Consider the following 17,214-nt stretch of genomic DNA (forward strand, 5'->3'; position numbering starts at 1 on the left):
GATGATCCGACAACATTTCTGCAGAGACTCTGGAGAAGTATTTCTGAGGCATACGGGGTGTTCTATGAGCTACAAAATGGGGTTTCTTATAATGCAAAATGATATTATCAAATACGAAAAAAACAAGTCCAATAGTCAGTTCAATGCATGTTTATCTGTTTTTGCACAATATATGAAGATTTTATTTTGATTTGAAAAAAACGAGTGTAAAAAGCTGCATTTCTTTATCAGAAAGTATAGTTGGATGTGTTGCAATACGTTTAACAGCAGGTAAGTAATTTATTATGAATATTCAAACTATTTTAAATGTCTGTAGGTCGCCAAACAACTTAAAATACAAATAAATTCAGAGGCTTTTTAATCATTTTTACCTATTTAATTTTCCTCCTCACAATGTGGCTATGAATAAAAGTCCAACAGCAGACAATCACGTTCAGGAGAGTGTCTGAATAACAGCTCATCAGTTTGACTTTAAAATGTGATAATGTTTTTTTTTAAGTTAATCGGCGACAGATCACGAGTAGATAATAACTTATTTAGTTGTGAAAACTCAAAGTTAAAGACTTGGATATGTTGGTCTTAACTTGGGCTTATTTTAGGACCAGTGCATTGACTGGGGTTGGCTCGAATTCGCACAGTTCTCTACACAATCTTCTCATCAAAATCTTAAGCCTTTTTACCAACACAATAACAGAATTTTTTCAGGATTTATTATTGTTTTCATAATAAACAAATTACTTCCACAGATAACCATGATGAACTAATAGCCAGTCTGCTGAAGATAATCAGAGAGGCGGAAGAGAGTCATTGCTGCAATCTCTGCAACTTCCACCAGTTCACTGCTTCCTCCTCCTCGCAGCAATAACCATATTGTAACAAGTCATGATGGACTGGTTTCAACTCAGCCCTGTGCTTTTAATCTGTATAACACAAATACTTTAAAACAAATTGCATTTGTGACACCTTCACTGGGAGCTTGTGTGGAAATGAACTCTGACCTCTCCGCTCAATGTCATCTGTCTCAGACATCATTTTATGCCAAGGAAGTGATTATGTCATTTCTGATAAACAAAGGTTACATAAGAGTGTTTTGTGTTTACATCCTTTTGCAATTCCTGGAACCTTAATCTGTCAGAAAACTCTGATAATGAGGAATTAAAAACATTTGACCAGGCTGCAAGTCGCAGAGAATATAGAGCTGCAGCGTCGAGTCTATTGAAGAATGATGAATAGATGATTTACTACTCATGTTTGTCATAATATATATTTCCTTTTCAAATAGTTTTTCTGAAAAAATGACTGTTTAGGGAACAGTATGCATTATACTTGTACTCATTATAGGGAGAAGGCTAGTTTTGTTCCCGAGTAGTGTGATCATAACAGATGCATGTGAACAGCTGTCCATATTAACCACAGTAAATACAAGTGAATGGCACTTTGAGATAATCCCTTTGGGCTCTGTGTCAGGGCTGTTAAGATTATTCACAACTTTTATAAACTCAACAATAAATAAGTAGTGAAAATAATCATAAATTGCGGCTCTAAAATTATCATGGGATAAAACACTCTGGGATATGAGATGATATGTGCAGGATTTATGTCCAGCCGATATTAAAAGCCCTTTATAAAGAGACATTTCCTCTCGGTTGGCAGCCTGGTTTGATTTGTGTGTGGTGTGTGTGTGTGTGTGTGTGTGTGTGGTGTGTGTGTGTGTGTGTGTGTGTGTGTGTGTGTGTGTGTGTGTGTGTGTGTGTGTGTGTGTGTGTGTGTGTGTGTGTGTGTGTGTGCGTGCGTGCGTGCGTGCGTGTGTGTGTGCGTGTGCGTGTGCGTGTGTGCGTGTGGGATGCTAAATCAATCTGGTGTGCTACCTGTGTGCCAAAATAATCTTTCCTGCTTTAGTTTCTGATAATACATAATCTCTGAAACAGACAGAACTGAAAAATGACTTCAACCAAAACCTTGTTGTACTTGTTGCAACACCAGTCTGTGTTAATAAATATAAAAAAGTGTAAATAAATTAAAAGGGACATATTGATTTAGTATGGTAGCAGCTGAGACTGGTTTCTTCTTCAGACCTCTTTGAGGTGTTATTGCCAATTAGACAACTTTTTAGTTTCCATGGAAACCATTTTTTCTCTTCTTTGTGTACTTTCTCTCGCGTATAAATACACTCTCCATCCCCCCACATAGTTTATTTTTATACCGCCTTTTCCTTAAATATTCATGAGACGACAGGTGGGTGTTGCATTGCATAGGGGTGGCGTGGGGGTACAGTAATATAGGAGCATTGTGGGCAGGGGTCAGAGGTCAGGGGATTAACTAGGTGGGAATAAGTGGGCTGGCAATAATAACTCCCGGCTGAAGGAACACAGTGTCCTCCGTGCAACACGTCTGAACAAAAGTTGTTACTGATGTGTTGGTGAGGGTAGCGCTTCTATGATTCATGTACACAAGTTTTACAATCAAATGAGGTGGCACTTACACTTGCAAAATGAATGTGGGTTGCACAAATTATAGTACAATAATGTAAAAAACAATACATTTTACTGCAGATCTGTGTTTCAGCAGGCTTCCTGTGCAGCCACACTTTAAATGTCAAAGTATTTAATAGAAAAGCCTCTAATTAGAGATTGTTAAGTTGCTAATTGGGACATTTTGAGATAAAGGAAAGACCATCTTACTGCCAACTCGGCCATCTGGGTATAGAAATAGCTCTAATCTTGGTGGCAGTGAGATATTAATGCATTTATGTGGCATATTTAGCTGCAGGCACTCCTGTATTTTTGTCTCAATTCGGACTATCCATCACTTCTTCTTATCACAGGTGCACAGAGACATAAAGGCCTACAGAATAATGACTCACAGAGCAAACCTTATTAAAGAGGTCAATAACAGAAAGACCCTTAACAATACAGTAAATTACTATTCCCTTTAGTCCATTTTAAACGTGATGAGCCGATAATGTGGGAGCTATTTTCTGTTGTGCGGGCCGTCTCTGTGGCTCTCTTAATGACTCCCCCTCATGTGCCATGTGAGCCAGTTTACTCAGAAGCAGGCAGACGACTCACTGTGAGCACTGATCCAGGTCAATATGTTTTTAGAAAAGCAGGTCGAAGATGGCGAGCAAGGAATGGGGTGAACACATCTACTCTAACTGTAAGCCGTGTTGATCTGTACATATAAATACCAACATGCACTTTAATTGTTTTGTGTGATTGGTTTTTGTACTCACTCACAATCTGTGATTTCTCCTTGAGGCTTTGTGTCACAAAGTGTGGAACATGTTATGAAATTAACAAAGAATACCCCACACTTGTTGTGGGCAGGTTCAGTTCAAATGGGTGTTGTTAGCTTTACTTTAAATTCTCTCAAAAAAAAGGCTTGTATAACATAAGTATTTTTCTTAACAGACTGTTGTTTTAAATGTGGAAACAATATCGGCGTACTTCAACAACTCTGCACACCATGTTTCTACACTGAACAAAAATATAAACGCAACACTTTTGTTTTTGCTCCCATTTTTCATGAGATGAACTCAAAGATCCAAAAGGTTAAACCTCGCATTATCATTAAGAGAGACAAAAAACATTTTGTGGAGCAGGGTTTTGTGCATGATCTGTTTGATTTTGATTGGGGTAAAATCGATCTGTGTGCTGATGTAGAAACCGCATGGTCTTATTTTTATCTTGGTTTTATGGAGATCATTGATAGACATGCACCCCTGCGTACATTTAGAGTAAAGGGACGAGACAATCCTTGGTTTTCTGCTAATCTGTCCAGTCTCCTTCATGAGAGAAACAAGGCCTGGGCAAAGGCTAGGAAATCAGGCTCAGAGGTAGAATGGCTGCATTTTAGGCAGCTAAGAAATAGCTTCACTTCACATGTCAAAAGTGCTAAATCAAAGTACTATCTGTCAGTTACCACAAAGAATCTGAATAATCCTGGAACATTTTGGAAAGCCATTCAATCGTTATCCACCGGCGATATCCGTAATGAGCTACCTCCGTGCATTACCACAGCATCTGGCTCTATATCAGACAGGGCCACTATGCTAAATTGCTTTAATGAGCATTTTGTGTCCTGTGGTTCTCTATTTGATTCCGTCACTAACTCTGCTTCTGTGAACACTACAGTATGTGACTCTGAAAAACGTGTGTTGGAAAACCCTTTTAGTTTTACCCCTTTTACTGTTGATGTTGTTCGTGAAGCTTTAACCAAGTTAGATCCTAAGAAACCGGCCGGCCTGGACAACGTAGAACCTTTCTTTTTAAAGATAGCTGCAGATTGTATTGCTCCACCTCTCACTACTCTTTTTAACCTCTCCCTCAGCACTAACACAATTCCAAAATTGTGGAAGTCAGCGTATGTCCTACCTTTGCTAAAAGGAGGGGAGGCCACCTTATTAAATAACTATAGGCCAATCTCTAAGTTGTCAGTTCTGGCTAAGGTTCTTGAACGCTTAGTGAGTGAACAGGTAAAGGTGTTTTTATGTACAAATGACATCCTGTCTAAACATCAGTCAGGCTTCAGGAAGAAAACACAGCACCATCACTGCCACAATGAAAGTGGTGAATGATGTGGCGAGTATTTTAGATAATAAGCAGAGTTGTGCAGCTCTATTTATTGACCTTTCAAAAGCGTTTGACACCGTCGATCATCACATTTTAAAGCAGAGGCTAGCCAGTATAGGCATGTCCAGCCATGCAGTAGGGTGGTTTGTGAACTACCTCTCTGAAAGGTCCCAATGTGTTCACTTTGATGGGCTGTCTTCTGAGTGGTTGAACATTGCAAATGGTGTTCCCCAAGGTTCTGTTTTAGGTCCACTTTTATTCTCCATCTACATCAACAGTTTAGGTGAAAATGTGGATGAAGCTACTTTACATTTTTATGCGGATGATACCGTGATTGTATTGTGCAGTCCCTCCATTAAGGAGGCTGGTGTTAAATTACAGGCTGTTTTTAACATTATTCAGACTCAGCTCTCTGAACTAAAGCTTCTTTTAAATGTTGAGGAAAACCAAAAGTAATGCTCTTTTCTAAAGCTAAAAAGACACCAGAGCCTGTTTTAGATATTGTAACTACGCAAGGAATAAAACTTGAAAGTGGTTACCTGTTACAAATACCTTGGTATCTGGCTTGATGATTGTCTCACTTTTAAACTTCATGTCAATAACCTGCTTAAAAAGCTGAGGTTAGGCTAGGGTTTCTTCTACAGGAACAAGTCCTGTTTCTCGCTTGAGGCCAGGAAAAGGCTAGTCACTGTGACCTTTTTACCTGTGCTGGACTATGGTGATTTGATGTATATGAATGCACCTGCCAATTGCCTGGTCAAGTTAGATGCTGCGTATCACAGTGCACTGAGATTTGTGACAAACTGTAAAGCATTAACCCATCACTGTACCCTGTATGCAAGGGCTGGTTTGCTTTCACTAACTGTAAGGAGGCTCAGTCACTGGTACATTTTTATATACAAAGCCATGTTAGGGAAACTTCCATCTTATATCTGCTCCCTGATCTCACGGAAAATTGTAAGTGGCTACTGCCTGAGATCGCATGCTGTGGTTTTATTAAATGTGCCAAGTGCTAGGACTGTCTTAGGGAAGACAGCTTTTAGATGCGCAGCTCCTCTGTCTTGGAATAGTCTGCAAATTAAATGGAAACTGAACAATCTGGTGCCACTAAATGTTTTTAAAGCTTGGTTGGATGCTAGTCAATCGGAAGCTATTGGTTCAATTAAATTCAATTCAAAACCTTTATTTATCCAGGTAAAATCCCATTGAGATCAATGATCTCTTTTTCAAGGGAGACCTGCAGCAGTAGGTTCCACAAGAAGACATAAACAACAGAACAACAAAAGGACATCATACAGCAAAATGTACAGGGATTACAATTTACATATTTAACCACAAGTACAGGTACCAACAGCATCTGATTGTGTAGCATCCAACCGAGCTTTAAAAACATGTAGTGGTACTAGCTTGGTAATTTTCCATTCTTTTTGCAGACTGTTCCATGTTAGAGGAGCTGCACATCTAAAAGCTTTCTTCCCTAAGACAGTCCTAGCACTTGGCACATTTAATAAAACCACAGCATGCGATCTCAGGCAATAAGTACTTTCAATTCGCAGAGAGATCAGGGAGCAGATATAAGATGGTAGTTTATCCAACATGGCTTTGTAAATGAAAAAGTACCAGTGACTGAGCCTCCGTACAGTAAGTGATGGCATAACCGCCTTGGCATACAGGGTACAGTGATGCGTAAGTGCTTTACAATTTGTCAAAAATCTCAGTGCACTGTGATACGCAGCATCTAACTTGCTCAGGTAATTGGCAGGTGCATTCATATATAACAAATCACCATAATCCAGCACAGGTAAAAAGGTCACAGTGACTAGCCTTTTCCTGGCCTCAAGCGAGAAACAGGACTTATTTCTGTAAAAGAAACCTAGCCTAACCCTCAGCTTTTTAAGCAGGTTATTGACATGAAGTTTAAAAGTGAGACAGTCATCAAGCCAGATACCCAAGTATTGTAACAGGTAACCACTTCAAGTTGTATTTCTTGCGTAGTTACCAATATCCAAAGCAGTCTCTGGTGTATTTTTAGCTTTAGCTTTAGAAAAGAGCATTACCTTGGTTTTATCCACATTTAAAAGAAGCTTAAGCTCAGAGAGCTGAGCCTGAATAATGTTAAAAACAGCCTGTAATTTAACAACCAGCCTCGTTAATCGAGGGACCTGCCACAGTACATAACGGTATCATTGGTACCTGTTTATGTGGATAATTATGTAAATGATGCTGTATGATGTCCTTTTGTTGTTCTATTTATGTTTTTATGTTTCATGTGGAACTACCTTGAGCAGGTCTCCCTTGAAAAAGAGATCAATGATCTCAATGGGATTTATCTGTATAAATAAAGGTTTGAAATTAAATGAAAACATTTTCTATATACACAAAATAACCATTTTCTCTCAAATATTATTCACAAATCTGAAAAAATCTGTGATAGTGAGCACTTCCTCCTTTGCTGAGATAATATCCTCCCACCTCACAGGTGTGGGGCATATCAAAATGCTGATTAGACAGCATGATTATTGCACAGGTGTGCCTTAGAATGGCCACAATAAAGGCCACTCTGAAACGTGCATTTTGTTTTTATTGGGGGGGGGTGGGGGGGGTCCGAAAACCAGTCAGTATCTGGTGTTAGGGGTAGGGGTAGGGTTAGGGTAATGTTGTGAATCGAGTGGCCTGTGTTCGTCGTCCATAACATACACCTGCCCATACCATAACCCCACCACCACCATGGGCCACTCGATTCACAACATTACCCTAACCCTACCCCTCACAACCAGATACTGACTGGTTTTCGGACTTTCCTCCTGAAGAAGATACATTGTATCGAAACGTCGAGGAGACTACTTCACCTCACCTACACTGAACGGTACTCTGTTTTAAATGTTGACCAGTGCTTTTAAATACAAGCTTTTTAAACCTCTTTTAAATTCGTGCTAATTAAAGTTTGAGGCTTTTAACTGTTTGTGTTAGGCTCTGCACCCATATGGAAGCTGTACTCTACAAAAACAGACACTTCCTCTCAACTGTTGGGACCTGCACATCCCCAAATCACCGCCTGGAAATCCAAAAAGGAGACTCCTACAACCATCCTACTTGGACCTGCAATAAGAAATTACAAAGACTTCCAACCACAACCACCCGGAACCGTCTTCACCAGGCCCCACTACAAAACCTACCCAGGTAAGAGCCCACACGGTTTTTAAATGTTCAATTCCAGAACCCAGTATGTGCAGTTTGAGTGGAACGTGGAGAGTATGCACAGCCAACACATACTGATATAAACCACTACCACACATAGAACACACACTGATATTAACAACTACACACATAGACCACCAACACCTGATATTAACAACTACACACATAGAACACCATACAGCCACTGGAACAGCCACCAGAAAACTTGTCAAACATTACTTCACACTCATCCAGGCCACACATCATAAATACACCACAGACCAAGCCATAGCCTCACATACCTTCCCCCCAGGTATGCTCAGACCAAGTCACATACTCTCTGCATATCAGCTAAACCATCTACCCCAACTGAGTACACACACACACAGATACATGCCAACACCAATTAAACTGGATGCATACCACAATGATCATACTGACAACAACACTACAAGAACACACCTACATACACCCACACCCCTCCCCATTTAACCCTCTAGTGTTCCAGATCGCCACAGGGTGGGCCAGAAAACGCTATGGCCCCAGGCTGACCCAGGGAACGGTAACCACTATACACAATTCTTTGAACCCCTCCCCCTCTCACCTCCCCATCCCTTCTCCGTCATCCTAAGACCCCCACCCCACCCAGGGTATATACCCCAACCTCATCCCTACCCTGACCCTAAGTCATTCTGCCCTTCTCAGGGCTCCGACTCTAACCTTGTCCTCCACCCCAAACCCCTCCAGGCCTCTCGGCAGCCATTGAGAGACCCTCCCCTTCCCCCTTATCCTAAGCCTAAGGGACCCGGGTCTCCCAGCCCTAAACCTAAGGACCCCTCCCTTATTACTCCCCACCCAAGAGTCTCCTCCCCTCCCCCCCTTTCCACGAAAGCCATCTCCCAGTTCCCCTTTTACTTCTCCCCAATAACACCAGATGGCCACTTAAATTGGGCTCTGGCTCAGCTGCTCCACTGTTGGCCCACGGAATCCCTTGCGTGCTGCCGACTTTCCGGAGAACTTTTCCCCAGGATCCCCTCAACCCAAGTTGGACTCCAGGGTGTGCCCCGTTTACTGCCTGCCTCCAAGTTTTGGCATGCCTACCTCCCCAGAGATCGATCCCCCAGGACCCCCTCAATCTAAGTTGGATTCCAGGGTGTGCCCTTGTTGTAGGACAGCCAATTATAAGCACACACACTTCCCAGCATTTGTCCATATTTAAAACTCCTCTCTGACCTTAGGTCAAACAACACACACACACCCATCCACAGATCCTCAGGCCCGTGCAACCATTTTCAACCGAGAATCCTAAACCCTACCCCAACACAAAACCTAACCCTAACCCTACCCCTCACACCAGATACTGACTGGTTTTCGGACCCCCCCAGACCCCCCCCATAAAGCAAAAATGCACTTTCAGAGTGGCCTTTTATTGTGGCCATTCTAAGGCACACCTGTGCAATAATCATGCTGTCTAATCAGCATCTTGATATGCCACACCTGTGAGGTGGGATGGATTATCTCGGCAAAGGAGAAGTGCTCACTATCACAGATTTTTTCAGATTTGTGAACAATATTTGAGAGAAATGGTTATTTTGTGTATATAGAAAATGTTTTAGATCTTTGAGTTCATCTCATGAAAAATGGGAGCAAAAACAAAAGTGTTGCGTTTATATTTTTGTTCAGTGTATGTTAAAAATGTTGGAAACATTACACTGATTCTTAGATTAAATGTACATGCAACTGAAAGCTACGGGATACATGTAGGAGAGTTTTGTGGAATCATTACATATTAAAGTATAATATGTGTTGGCTTGTTGATCTGACAGTGAAAAAGAGGGTTGAAGTACTTTAGTTCAAAAAGTCTCTGAGCAGGAATGCAAGTCACGATCAATACTTGCCCTGGGTGAGGGCGAGGGGTAGGATCAAGGTTAGGGTGTTGGATCAATCTTTGCCCTTTGTTCTGTAATTGCTGATAGGGATTTAATTAATAAACTATTATTGGTTTGATTACAACAGACTTTGTAACAGTATTTGTTTCTTATCAAGTATTTTCATGTTATATGCAGTCTATGGTCTTTTCTAGAGAAAGTGATGCACACAGAGAAACGATCAATAGCATAAAAACCATAAAAGCCGAAAGCTTATCACATGGCATGTGACCTCACGTGTCAATAATTCTCGGAGAGGTGGGCAACATCATTTTCATTAAAGAAACACAGACTGTTATATATCTCAATTAAAAATAAGACTCTTGCACAGGAGGAAAACAGTAAGTTAAATATCAAGAAGTAGCAACATACAAATCACATGTTCCTATGATTTGTCTGCCATGGATCACAAGATTATTCCACTTTTAATATGAATTATACCAAACAATAATATGACATGGAGCGAAAACAATACAATATTTGACTGCACCAAAAAACCCACTGAGGGTTAAGGATCTGAAAGGAAAAGGCTTGCTCTCTTTTAAGCATGAAAAGCGACAGTTAAACAAAGTTAATCAATAAAGCTGCAAATTGTAAAAACACAATAGTGAACTAAAAGACGCTAAAACTCAAAGGAGTTCAGAGGAGATGCAGGGTTAATAAAAGAATTAAGCTAATCATAAATAAGAAGCTACTTTAAGACATTAAACTTTTAACTTTCCTGTTTGTTTTAAGTTGTGTCAGCTGAACTTTTCTGCCTGCATTTCCATGGATACTGGCTCCACTCTCTCATTATAGCAACGGCTGCCAGAGGAGCTGAATCGAGCAACAGAGAGCATGAGACTCGCAGCAGAAGACAAAAATAGATTTTCCTTAATTGTCATGTTACTTGCCAAACATGTTTAATTATATTCCCACTTCCTGAAGACTCATTTGAAAGTGGTGCATGACAAAAATGTGACTCGCGTATGTTCAAGACTCACGAAACTGTAATTAATCATCACAAATGTAGTACATGTGTTTAACACACACACATACACACAACACACACAATAACACACACATACACACACAAATGCACGCACACACACACACGACCATGCACAAACACACACACACAGCTCTGTTGAGACAAAAGGCCCCCTCTTGTGGCTCCTTCAAACACGGAAAACCGCCTCAGCACTTTGTCCCCTGCTGGGAATTAACTCAACTCATGATGCCAACAGTTATCAGAGACACACTGTACTTGTTTAAAGAAGTTTGGTGGAGGATACAAGTTGTGTATTGTACTGTATTTACTCTGGTAATAACACTGTTTTCTAATTTATTCAAACAATCATATATTACGATCAGCTGTTCGTTGCTTTCTGTATAATTCTGTATTGCATCAGCATTCAAATAATGATTTAATTCATTTTAGATTATTTTTCCCAGACATTGTAATCCTTCTTTTCTCCACTTTTTTTCTCTCCGGTTTAATGCTGCACTGTCAGAGTAACCATCTGTGCAGCAAGCCCACCACCGTCCATAAGACATCTGTCAGGAGGAGTCAGTGCCACATTTCAATTTCTAAAGATAACGATATTTGATAGGACATAGTCACCATATTGGGCCAATGTAAGAACCAATGAGTGTTAGTTTTCTGACAAAGACCCCAACCTCTCTAGCCTCCATGATCACTCCAGACCATTTCCAACCTTGTGTGTAGAAACTAAGCTAACAATGGATCTTCAGTTGGAAATGAAACCCTTTTCGCTGTGAAAAAGAAGACTTTGAACCACTTTCAAAAGGTAGTACCTTGTCAAATACTGTTATATTTCTATGTGTACCTTGTCATGGACACCTTACGCTGGAGGATTCCCTCTATGTAATGGTTACAGAGGTGTAAAGGTATCCCATCAATAGTGGTGTGTGTTTCAGCCATGAGTGCTCCCAAACTCTACTTAAGATATATTGCATTGTAACTAACATGGAGGCATGACTCACTGAGGTCTATTTAAAGAAGATACATCTCAAATACACTTTAAATTATACATAGGAATTATTCTGCTTATCTACAATTAAAATATATATCTGAATAATTAACCTTTAATTTCTTAGAGCCTTCCTAATCATAACTAATAAGAGCTTCATTGTTTTGATGATAGTTGTTATTCATATTATGATTATGACAAAGAGTCTCCTGGGAAATAACCACAGCAGATATTTTGAAAATGAAGGCTATTTTAGTGCTAAGGTGCCTGGCGATAGCCAGCCAACAGCAGCAGCAGCAGCAGAAGGATAGACATGGCGCCCCCTGCTGAGGACCGCTACTGCCGTCAGTTCCTGCCCAACACCTTTGACCCGTCCCGCTGCAGAGCCTGCCTGCGGCCGGATCACATGCACCTGTGTGCGGACACTTCTGCTGCTGCTGCCGCTACTGGTGCTCAGGAGGACGGAGCACAAGAGGAGGTATGTAGGCCTACGTGAAACATTTAATAGCTTTGCGAAATCATGTGTTCAAAGGTTTACATATAAGAATAGTTTCAAAAACGTTAAGGAAAAAAAAAAGATAAAAAGTGAAGATTAAAACAGATAATTAACTCACTTCTAGGTATCCTACTGTATGTTTAGCTTTCAACGCAGGTCACTCGTCACTTATGAATGCAGGGCTAACCATTCATGCTAGCTTATATTATGTTTGGACATTTTCTTTATTTTAAAATAAAGCAACATGCTGGAAAACCAGTAAAATTACTTTTTGGATGTTACTTTCTCAGTTATCCACGCACTTTCAACTTGTTATAATAATAATGGGCCACGGGCCACATGCCACCATAGCCGCGGGAAGTCATTTTGCTCAGGGGGTGCTGCCTGTATAAGGCGAGACACGGCAGGCAAAAACATCGTTTTTCATGCACTGGTCAATTTTGAGATGTTGTGCTATTTTGATTCCATAACATGTTTTCTTTCAGGCTTTTGGAAGGAAAACGTACAAAATACACATTTAAGTGTTCATTTTACTATAGTTTGTCTATTTGCATCTGTATATTTCTCCTAAATTCACCAAAAGTTAGCATTCTAACCAGTGCTGGAATTGGGCCGGTACTCACCGGTACGCAGTACCGGCACTTCTGGTTCTGACCCATGGAGTACCGGCACTTCTTGCTCAGTACCGGCATGCTGGCGGTACTCCGGTACTCATGCACCGTGCCAGTACTCAACACTCTCCCGCCGTTCTTATTATACATCCATATCTATATATATACAGCCGCCCGGTACTCAGTAGATGCGTCATGAGGTGCCGAACGGACATTCTCATCGCTCTAACCGCTGGAGTTTCACAGCGGCTGTCAGCTGTTTACTCCTGTCATTCAAACAGAACGTGCTGGAGAGGGGGCGGGGCTTATCTTCTCCATGTAAATACTGTGGTGGAAACGACTATGTCAAAATTAACCTATTTGACCGTGATTTAATAGTAATACACGTTTCAAAATAATAATAATAATAATAATGCCGAAGTAACAACATACTGAAAACTGTTAGTAAAACCATGTTTAATGCTTTACAATTTACATACCTAGATGCACGTGTTGTGTGTTTATGCAGTGCAACTCCCACCCAGTGGGTGGCTATGTAGAGTGATAGAACAGAGCAGGCACGCCCCCGAGAGAAGGAAAGCAAGTCACGTCACAAATTAGCATTTCTAAAATGTTAGTGTGGATTAATAAAAGTGCAAAAGACAGCGGTTGTCGCCGGAAGAAACTTCAAATACAGAGAATGCTGTGCCTGTTGGAAATTGTGTCTGATGGGGAGCTTTCTTTGGTTGATCCTCCTGCTCCAAGTTCTAGTGCATTAGCATTAGCACTAGCTCCGGCCTCCTCCAGAGCCTCTAACGTTAGCTGCTGCTGGCGCAACTGCCACCACCAACACCGGGCAAAGCGATGCACCTGACTGCTGGACAACGGACCAGGTGCAATATTTTTGCAAGACCAATGCATGGCTCCTTCTTAAAGATAAGAAGCTAGGATGTCGGATATGCAGAGATGTCAAATCTTTGGGAATACACACTGGACAAGGACTGAAACTGTCAACGGAATGGGGTGAGTGTGCAGTGTCTCATTTCGGTGTTGACAAGGACAAACAACAAGCTAGCCTGAGAAAAAAAATCAAAGAACATAAAGAATCACAAGCCCATGAAAAGCTGCTGACATCCTTACATCTGCTTCACGTGAAACTATTCAACATCAAGTGCAGTCGATGCATACATCTGAATTAACACACTATCAGAGTTTTTCGAACGGCATATAAAATTGGCAAACATAGCCGGCCATTCACAGACATGCCTCATGTTCCAATTAACCCAGCTTCCCCAAATGTCTTTCTTTTTGGTGTCTATATACGCCGGGATCCGGAGTCATGGATGATCCTGCGCTCCTCTGTCCTGGATCGCGAGCCCTGGATCTTGAGTCGTGGCTGTGGTCTGGATCATAGGTCCTGGATGGATATCCTCGTGGATTCATCTTCCTATTATACACACATGCATTTCCAAACATTTGGACTACCTATGTTGCAAATGTATTATCTTTTAAATTTACACACGGCATCTATTGCACGTCTGTCCGTCCTGGGAGAGGGATCCCTCCTCTGTTGCTCTCCTGAGGTTTCTCCCATTTTTCCCTTTAAACTGTGGGTTTTCTCCGGAATTTTTCCTTGTACGATGTGAGGGTCTAAGGACAGAGGGTGTCGTATTGTCATACTGATATTTGTACAAACTGTAAAGTCCACTGAGACAAATGTAACATTTGTGATATTGGGCTATATAAATAAACATTGATTGATTGATGATGCCAATTGATTTGAATGTACAGAAACTGAATGGGCTGAACGTGGGCAGGGTTTTGCACTCCAATAAAACCTGTGGCGAAATCATCGACCACATAGCTCATGAGCTGAAGAAAAAAATGGCAAAAGACATTACAGAAAACCAAAGAAAACTCTGTGTTTGGTCGATGAATCTACCACTATTAGTGGTAAAACGTGCTTGTTGTGTGTCTACGCTCAGCATTAGCTAATGCTTTGCCCGAAACGTTTTTTTGGGAGCTGATCGAGTTGGATGGAACAACGGCTGATGACATCACAAAGGCGTTAATGGAGTGTCTTGGAAGAGATTTTAACGAGGACTTTTTAGGTCAGTGTTTCGTTTCTTTTGCATGTGATGGGGCTTCAGTCATGCTAGGGAAGAGAACAGGCGTTGCTACCCAGTTGTGTAGTAAATTCCCAAGCCTGTTGTGTGGCACTGCTCCAATCATCGTCTAGAGCTGGCAGTTGGGGATGTGGTCAAGGAGGTCTCAGGGCTCAATCATTTCCAGATCTTTTTTGACAAACTCTATTCCTTGTTCCATGCCTCCCCCAAAAATCAGAGGCAGTTAGCGCAGTGTGCGCAAGCAGTCGGACAGCGTTCTCCTGGTGATAGGGCGTGTGTTTTGTCCATCCGCTGGGTGGCTTCAAGTGAAAGGAGCGTCAGAGCAGTCTGGGAAAACTACCGAGTGCTTCATGATCACTTCACAAATGCTGCAAACGACACGAGCAGGGATTCCAGAGACAGAGCAAAGTACAAGGGCCTGGATGATGTGCTCACATCTGCAACGTTGTCAGCAATCTGGGACTGATGTACGATGCGCTCACAGAGCTCAGCGACCTCTCGGCAACTCCAAAAAAGAGAGATGACACTGCCTACAGCAGATAGGCTCTTAACTCGAGAAATACGAGTTTTTGAATCCATGGTCACCATGCCTGGCCCACACATGACTACAGTTCATACAGCTCTTACTGAGAAGTCCTTCAAGGGTGTTGCCCTGCGTGAGAATGGCAGGCTTGTACAGATTCATGCAGGTCAGTTTTTCCGCAGTATGGTAGAGAATCTGAGACACAGAATGACTTCCACAACTCCTCTCATGTCAGCACAAGAGAATCCCATTACATGGCCGGGAGGCCCGGGACAATCAGCTAATCCAGGACATGAAAGTTATCCATCCTGGAAGTTGGCCTGAAGAGGAGTTAGACGTACAGTATGGGGACGTAGAGGTGCTACGTTTGTGCGAAGTGCTGAAAGTGGACAGAAGAGAGACTGTTCAGGGCTTTCGCGAATACAAGGAAACCAGGGCATCCCGTACACCTGCTGCCATGGAGCCTCTACTGAAAGCAGTCCGAACCATCGCTGTCTCCACTAGTGAGTGTGAGCGGGCATTCAGCTGCATGAACGATATCCTTACTGCAAAAAGGAATGCTCTCTCTGTCAGCCGACTGTCCAGCCTGGTTTTCATTAAATGTAATGGACCATCACTAGGACAGTTCAATCCGGAACAGTATGTGAGGTCCTGGCTGGCAAAGGGAAGGAGAAGTGCTGATGAAAGAGCCTGTCCAGCTCCAGACCCTGATACTGATGTCCCCAAGGCCTTCTGGAGCCTTTTCTAACAATGTGAAGTATATTGCAAAGCAGCTCACCCAGTGAGAAGACTTTTGGCATAATGTGCCGATTTGTACAGATCCTGGAGATAGAAGGACTTCAGACCAACCAGGGAGTTATCTGATCAGCTTGGTGTTCAATGTAACCCTTTACCATGGCTCAGACTTTGTTACTTGCAGTTACAGTTTCTCATTTTAGATTGTGCAAATTTTGCATTTGTTTTTACATGTTCTTTGTTCATGCTCTTTATCATTTTTCTGAGTTGGAAAGTTAGATTGCATCATAGTTTACTTTATACATATTTGTATTCTTCAGTGGTGAAGTATATTGCAAAGCAGCTCAGCCATGTGAGAAGACTTTTGGCACTTTTTCGTTTTTCGTTTTCTGAGTTGGAAAGTTAGATTGCATTCAAAATGTACAGAAATACTTAATTTTGTTAAAGCTTTTTATAAAAAATGCTTTGACCAGAGCTTTGTTTCCTTGTCATTAATGTTGAACACCACCAGAGGGGCTCTCACCTGAAAGGTCTCTGCTTCATGTGTCTTCAGCAGAAGATCTAGACTTTGATTGCTATATTTTCAGTTAATATTGACCTTACTGAGCTTTAGCCATATCCGCTGCCTATCATAAAAAATGTTAAGTACAGTGAACCTTTCTAAAATATACAGTAGTAAAGAGACAAACCCACCAGCATTATAGTAGCCACATTCTTGTTTGTGGGCTGTATATATAAAATTGACTTGAAAAAGTTGCTGATTTTAGAGTACTGGCACCTTTTTCATTCCAATTCAAGCACTGATTCTAACGTAACATAAAGTACCGCGACCGCTGTTTGCACCATGTCATCATCGCTGGAAAGCTGAGTCTCTCCTGCACAATCTCATCGGATCCAAATATGGTCATTTCCTTTGTTTCAGCAACCAATCGTGAAAGTACAAAGGGGTCTTAAACCAAGAAACGAAATCTCATTGGCTCGTGTCAACTTCTGACAACGTGATTCGTTCAGATGCGTCACGTGATGTGCTAAAACACTTCCTGGTTAGCTTTCCGCTAGAAATTAAAATCTCAAAATGGCAAAGGAACGTTCACA

The sequence above is a fragment of the Gymnodraco acuticeps genome, unplaced genomic scaffold (genome assembly GCF_902827175.1).
Source record: "Gymnodraco acuticeps unplaced genomic scaffold, fGymAcu1.1, whole genome shotgun sequence".
In the NCBI taxonomy this organism is placed as follows: Eukaryota; Metazoa; Chordata; class Actinopteri; order Perciformes; family Bathydraconidae; genus Gymnodraco; species Gymnodraco acuticeps.